The 7,513-nt window shown below is 38.7% G+C and overlaps 1 long non-coding RNA gene across 1 annotated transcript; it reads right to left on the bottom strand.

Annotated features, from left to right (window-relative positions):
- Positions 1–1,207: 1,207 nt before the first annotated feature.
- Positions 1,208–2,992, bottom strand: LOC306771017. Its single transcript, XR_013771752.1, has 3 exons — positions 2,794–2,992; positions 2,333–2,382; positions 1,208–2,228 (listed from the first exon to the last, which is right to left on the bottom strand). It is a non-coding gene; the product is annotated as an uncharacterized lncRNA (long non-coding RNA).
- Positions 2,993–7,513: the final 4,521 nt, after the last annotated feature.

Below are 7,513 nucleotides of genomic sequence, written 5' to 3'. Positions count from 1 at the left end.
ATAAAATGTTCATTGTGTTTTGCATATTCTATTGTTGAGTTTGTTTTTTTTTCTAAAATGATGTTTTGTTATAATCCTGCTTGTTAAATAATAACAAAGAGCAGAGATACATCATTCAGAAAGCCTTCCAGTAAATAATTAACTCACAAGTGTACACTTGTTAAAAATTACAGATCTATGAGACTGCAATGCAAAATGCATTATAAATATATTATAGGTACTGAAATATGCATGTTCTCCTCTTTGCTTGAGGTACAATGACTCCTATGATGCCACAAAATGATTTCAGGGTATTTTAAATCTGTTTTTCACAGGTGGCTGGTTGAAAGTTTACATAGTGTAACCAGGGGATGCCGAGGTAAATGTGGCAAACATACCGGCGAAGCAGCTGCTGCTGATGTAACAAAGAATATGCACAAATCGTGGAGATGAAAGGCACAAGTGAGCATTGAACTGGCCACTTGAAAATCTATGTGGTTGTAAATGTTCCCTGTCAAACATAATCTGTTCCATCAGGATAATGTGCTGGCTTCATTTTTAATAACACGAGGGGGAATCTTGTGGTCGAACAGAGGATGAGTTAATGGATGTTGCGTCTCGTTAAAATACTCTTATCACTCCAGATTGTCATCTGCTATTATATATACTATGGTGTGGGATAAATCCACAACCACTTAGATTCTGCACAGCGCTTTGTCCCCCGCCCCCTTCCTGTTTGTTTACCCTGGAGAGTAAATATGCTGGCTGTCACACAGAGTGACGTTTTCCTCCCTGGTGCTCTTGCTGACCCCGGACTGATACTCTGTAGGCCTCTATAAATACACTCATCTGCTGACGCTCTGCAGGTAAAATTCCCAGCAAAGCATACTTCTGGTTGTTTCAAGTCCAACCTGCTGCATCATGAAACCGTTTCCACACATCTTTGTTTTAAATCAGTCCAATGTTGTTAACCTCTAACAACATGTTATGGAATTAAACGGAGATACATTTGACTGTCAGTTTTGATACAATGATTGATTATGTAGAATTGGATTATACTGAGAAGATTTAGCGCTGTCTGGCTTTGCAGGGGTTAGATAAGCTTCAAATCCTTGTTTTGTTCCCACTGTCTGGACAAGCCCAGGGCCAAGCGTGTTGCTGTTGCCTACCTGTGGACATAAGAAATACTACACATGCAGTCGTGTTTTAGTAGAAATCTTAACACTCTTTATTTCTTCACTTTCTACTTCATTTACATGGATTTTATCAAGTTAGCCAAATCATGTGATAGCTCATGATTAAAAGTAAACATCTCTGCCATTCACATAAATTATCTTGGGTTCGGATGACTTGAAATGAATGCTTATATTTTTCAAAAAATATTATAATTTTGGCTATGCAACAACAATCGACAATGAAGTCAGCTTTGTGCATGGATCCAAAACTTCACATTTAAAGTATAAATAATCTATTTGTTTTTATATCAGGCAGTGGGTGTCTTGGAAAGAATCTCTTTGGGGTGGATGAGAGTGAGCATCTGCACGTCCCACATTGCCGCGATGACCACATATTAATGAGTCCAACATGCTTTGCACTTATCTATTCCTCTGTGTCACAACGGCTCATATAACACGAATGACACATGCAGCATCCTCATGCCACTGAAAAATGTCTTACATGGTGAGATGGAAAGTAATATAGATGATGCCACAGTTGATTTGAGTAGAAACTTTACTTTGCACTTCTTGTATTTACAAACAAACATTGCATAAAGTGTAAAAATGAATCTATTTTAACAAATAGTTTGTGATTCCGTACATGAGTCTGAGATAATGTGAAGATTAATATATATTTTTTAAAGAAAGTAAAAAAGTAACTATATTAATATTTTTGTACATTTTGTTCTGATGCCAAGTTCAGCAGTGTTATGTAATGCTAAGTTGTGCTTGTGGGCCCTTAAGAAGCCCCTGGAGGCCCTACAGAGGAGAAACCAGTTAGCATGAACTTAATCAAACAGATGAAACAGAAACTGAAACAAAACTCACCAATAGTCTCAATAGGTGGGGCGGCTCGATTAGGAGCCTCTGGTCCTAAATAAGGCCTATGAACATAGTAGGAAGTTGGCTTCAGTACAAGTGGAGACCACTGGGATGGCATTCACGTAGAGCAGCCCTTTCCCAGCAGCGTGCACTGGACATGATCGAGATTTGCTTGGAGGTAGTTGTGTGTCTGGTCCGGCTGTGGCTGGTCTAAGACGAGCCGGAATGAGAGGCATGTCCAAAACCAGGTTAGCCGCTGTCACACGCACAGTGGAACTGGCAACTGGCACAATGTGCGTTAGTCAGTGGCTTACCTGCTTTTAGATCTCAGGCAGCATCATGACAACCTTTAAGTGCTCACAATCTGGAAATGGAGGGGAAAAAAAGAATAACTGTTTCATAAAATTCTTCCAAATCAAACTACACAATGTAAAAAAAAAAACAAAACAAACAAACCTCGTTATTTGATTTTATTGTTATCATAACAGTATAATAACAATAAAGATTATATACTGTTATGTCCTTAGACACTTACAGAATTAGAAATTATGTTTAACTTCCTGATCATTATGTATGTGATTAAACAATACAGTGCAAATATTGTGCTTCATATCATAATGTTTTTGGCATTTTTTTAAAAGTTCTAAATTACCAATGATTACTTGAAATCTGACATCGATAAATAAATTGAGTTAAAAATAACAACTAATGAAAAACCTTATTCGCTACAGCACGAAAATTTAAGAATGGTGAGAAATAAGGAAAAGGTACTCACCAGTTCCAAGTTTTCTTTTGTGAATAATTTTTAAATAAAAAATTAATTAAAAACTTCCATTGCCCCTCAGAGGCCAGCTTCTTCCAATATATCCAAGCATCCTTATTTTTTTCTCTCTGAATAAATCTCAGCACATAATTTAAAGTTAAATGCATTTAAGAATATAGTGTTCCCTACACCGACGCAGAAGTTGAGTTCACTTGCGCTACCCCTACCGTGCCCACTCCCCTGCATCTGCAACCCGACCTGGTGATGCAAATTAGAACAAAACTGACATCATATTTAGCCAATAAACTCTCGCGTTTGAACGGTACGTCCCGCCCACGGCGGATAACTGCCATATGGAGAGCGCCGGAAGGCGGGAAGTTCAGGAACATCATGTTCGGTCAGCAATCAGCGTTGTAGTTGGGGTGCGGCGCGTTCAGTTCTGCACGTCGTACATCAGGAATGAACCATTACCTTGTTAACAGTTTCCTGTCCTGATTCATCGTCTGTCGCTTACATCTGTCCGATACAGATACGTATACTTATATACGTGCTGTGTAGCGCGACAGCTGCCACTGGAGTTGTTTTAAGTTATTTTAAAGCATGTTTGACTGTGGACGCGCCGACCCCTCCAATAAGAAGTGGTTGAACTCGGCTTACTTGTGTACAGTGTTGCCATGAGCAGAGTGTGGCTGTGCACGTACCAAGGATGCTGCATGACACTCTGATCTAATGATGACGAAGAGGAGGAGGAGGAACACTCAATTATTTAAGGAGTGAGAGTTCAGGACTCCCTGACATAATTATAGAATTGTATAACATACAGTTGTGCTCATATTTATTCATTTATTCATTAAAGAAGGAAAAAAAAAAAACAGCTGCCTGTAAAATAAGATGAAATTGACTAAAGTGATAATACCTAAAAAATTTTATGAAAGTCATTACATTATTTTGTAAGTCTGGTTCAATATAATTTTTTCTTTAAAAAAAGCAAACAAATAAGATAATTTATCACATAGTACATCACTCATAAACTAATATTTTGTTGAATAATCCTTTAATGTTTCCGCTACAGTCAGGTGTTTTCTGTTCCTCTCAGTCAGACTTCTGCCCCTCTTGACAGGTATTTTGTCCCACTGTTCAACAGAAAAGTGCTCTAATTTGTCCAGTACCAATTTGTTTGGGTTTTTTTTTTTGGGGGGTTTTTTTTTTGTCTTTCTTTCTTCAACTCAATTAAATGAAACAACAGTGTCTTATATTACTAAATTATATTTTTGCAAATTTTTATTGTTCCTTTTTTAATTCTCCAGTTATTTGAGTGACAGTTATAAATTCAGCCTTTTCTTTAATGAAAGGGTATGAATACATACGAGCACAACTTTAATACCAGTCTAAAACCACTACTTAAATATTAATTTTATGGGGATGAGATTTAAAAAGTTATTGAATCCTAATATGCTTTTATTCATTTGAAGTCATTTGTCAGAATAATATAACATTTTCTTTGACCTCTTTCCAATCATCAGCAGGAATATTTTTACTTCTTGTTTCCATTATCATCAAACATGTTTGCTTTGGTTACCGCTGATGAGTTTTTCTCACTCTTCTGGATTATTTATCGCCAGGATAGACACAACCACACGACATGCCGGGATTACACGCCGTGTTATGTAACTTCTGAATTTTGCCTATTTGTTTTTGCCTCTAGAGGGCGACATGAACATTGTGCACATTATTGTGAACCTGCATTGCAAACTGACTGACTATTCATTAAAATTTACAAGACATGTCTGCATTTGTGATATTGGTGAAGCATTGAATTTTTACCATGGGCTACATAAATCACTCCTCATTATGAATGAATATGGTTTAAAGGGTACTTTTAGCACTTCTAGTTCTTGTATTATTGCTATCGATTCCACGTAACAGTTTCAAGCCAGTTGTTTATTTACCTATAATATACATTGGGGGCTGTGGGTGGTTGGTGGTGTCAGTATATATATATGTATATTAAATGAAGAAGTAATAATAATAATAATAATAATAATAATAATAATAATAATAAAGACAGGAAGTGGTGGGGAATTATAGGTACTTCCTGTCTTCAAATATTCGTAATATATATATTAGGGCTGTGACAATATGCTTTCGTCCCGATGTGATTACAGTTTTTTGGTGCCGATTTGATTTAAATCATGATTCTCTTGATTCTTCGATTTTGCTTATTTTTAGTCTAAAAACTAACAAAACAAAATGTACAAAACTTTTTTTGCGACTAATTTTTCTTAATTTCCAGAGGAAAAAACAACAAAGTCGCCAGACCATCATTCTGCTGCTATAATGCCCAAGAAGACAAGTAAAAGGAACAATAAAAACAAATTTAAAAAAAAAAATGTTATAATGGATTATTTTTTAATAAATCTATTTTGAAATTGTAAAGCAAAAAATCCAGATATTCAGCTTTTTTTATTTGATTCCCCACTTATATATACATATATATATATATATATATATATATATATATATATATATATATATATATATATATATATATATATATATATATATATATATATATATATCGAAACTGCTCAAAAATATAAAGGGAACATTAAAGTAACATGTTGTAGATCTGAATGAATGAAATATTCTAATTAAATACATTGTTCTTTCCATAGCTGAATGGGCTGACAACAAAATCACACAGAAATTATCAATGAAAATCAAATGTATCAACCCTTGGAGGTCTGGATTTGGAGTTCTACTCTAAATGAAAGTGGAAAAACACACTACAGGCTGATTCAACGTTGATGTAATGTCCTTTAAACAAGTCAAAATGAGGCTCAGTGGTGTGTGTGGCCTCCACGTGCCTGTATGACCTCCCTACAACGCCTGGGCATGCTCCTGATGAGGCGGCGGATGTTCTCCTGAGGGATCTCCTCCCAAACCTGGACTAAAGCATCTGCCAACTCCTGGACAGTCTGTGGTGCAACTTGGCGTTGGTGGATGGAGCGAGACATGATGTCCCAGATGTGCACAACTGGATTCAGGTCTGTGGAATGGGCAGGCCAGTCCATAACATCAATGCCTTCGTGTTGCAGGAACTGCTGACACACTCCAGCCACATGAGGTCTAGCATTGTCTTGCATTAGGAGGAACCCAGGGCCAACCGCACCAGCAGATGGTCCCACAAGGGGTCCGAGGATCTCATCTCGGTACCTAATGGCAGTCAGGCTACCTCTGGCGAGCACATGGAGGGCTGTGCGGCCCTCCAAAGAAATTCCACCCCACACCATTACTGACCCACTGCCAAACCGGTCATACTGGAGGATGTTGCAGGCAGCAGAATGTTCTCCACAGCATCTCCAGATTCTGTCACGTCTGTCACATGTACTCAGTGTGAACCTGCTTTCATGTGAAGAGCACAGGGCGCCAGTGGAGAATTTGCCAATCTTGGTGGTCTCTGGCAAATGCCAAAAGTCCTGCACGGTGTTGGGCTGTAAGCACAACCCCCACCTGTGGACGTCTGGCCCTCATACCACCTCATGGAGTCTGTTTCTGACTGTTTGAGCGGACACATGCACATTTGTGGCCTGCTGAGATAATTTTGCAGGGCTCTGGTAGTGCTCGCCCTGTTCCTCCTTGCACAAAGAGGGTGGTAGCCATCCTGCTGCTGGGTTCTTGCCCTCCCACGGCCTCCTCCATGTCTCCTGATGTACTGGTCTGTCTCCTGGCAGTGCCTCCATGCTCTGGACTCTACGTTGACAGACACAGCAAACCTTCTTGCCACAGCTCACATTGATGTGCCATCCTGGATGAGCTGCACTACCTGAGCCACTTGTGTGGGTTTTAAACCCCGTCTCATGCTACCACTAGAGTGAATGCACCGCCAGAATTCAAAAGTGAGCAAAACATCCGCCAGAAAGCATATATATATATATATATATATATATATATATATATTCTTTCAATTCCAGGATACTAATTAAACTATCGTTATAGTTTGATAATTCCCTAAGTAATGCTGGGTGATTTCCATTTGACCAAGTGTAAATGCAACATGGTGGAAACTTTGAAGAAATACAAAAGTAATCTGATTTGATTGCAAAATTTATTTGAATCTTGCAAAAATATACTAAAATTAATTTATTAACTTATCTCTTTTATCATTATTCTTTTACTTTTATTATCATTGTCGTTTGAAGAGACAGAAGACTACTTCAGAAGCTTTATCTGGCAACATGAGTTTGGGGGTGTATCTGTGTGTGTGTGTGAATAATTCATTCATTCATTTTCTGACCCGCTTAATCCAATTCAGGGTCACGGGGAAGCTGGAGCCTATCCCAGCTGGCTTTGGGATAGGCTGCGACAGGCAGGGTACACCCTGGACAGCTCGCCAGTCCATCGCAGGGCCACACAGAGAGACGAACAACCACCCACACTCATTCCTAAGGGCAATTTAGAGTAACCAATTAACCTAACATGCATGTCTTTGGATGGTGGGAGGAAGTCGGAGTACCTGGAGAGAACATGGGGAGAACGTGCAAACTCCACACAGAAAGGCCACTGACCAAACCCCTCCTCAGCCAAGGATTGAACCAGTGACCTTCTTGCTGTGAGGCCACAGTGCTAACCACTGTGCCGCCCATTATTGTGCAGCTCTGTGTGAATGATGATGTGTCTAATTGTTTTTCTGTTTTGATATATGTAAAGCAGTTTGAACGGTTTCTTGTGT

This window comes from Telmatherina bonti (genome assembly GCF_933228915.1).
Source record: "Telmatherina bonti genome assembly, chromosome: 2".
Taxonomy (NCBI): Eukaryota; Metazoa; Chordata; class Actinopteri; order Atheriniformes; family Telmatherinidae; genus Telmatherina; species Telmatherina bonti.
Note: the sequence above shows the minus strand (reverse complement) of the source record. Positions and strands in the feature narration are given on the sequence as shown.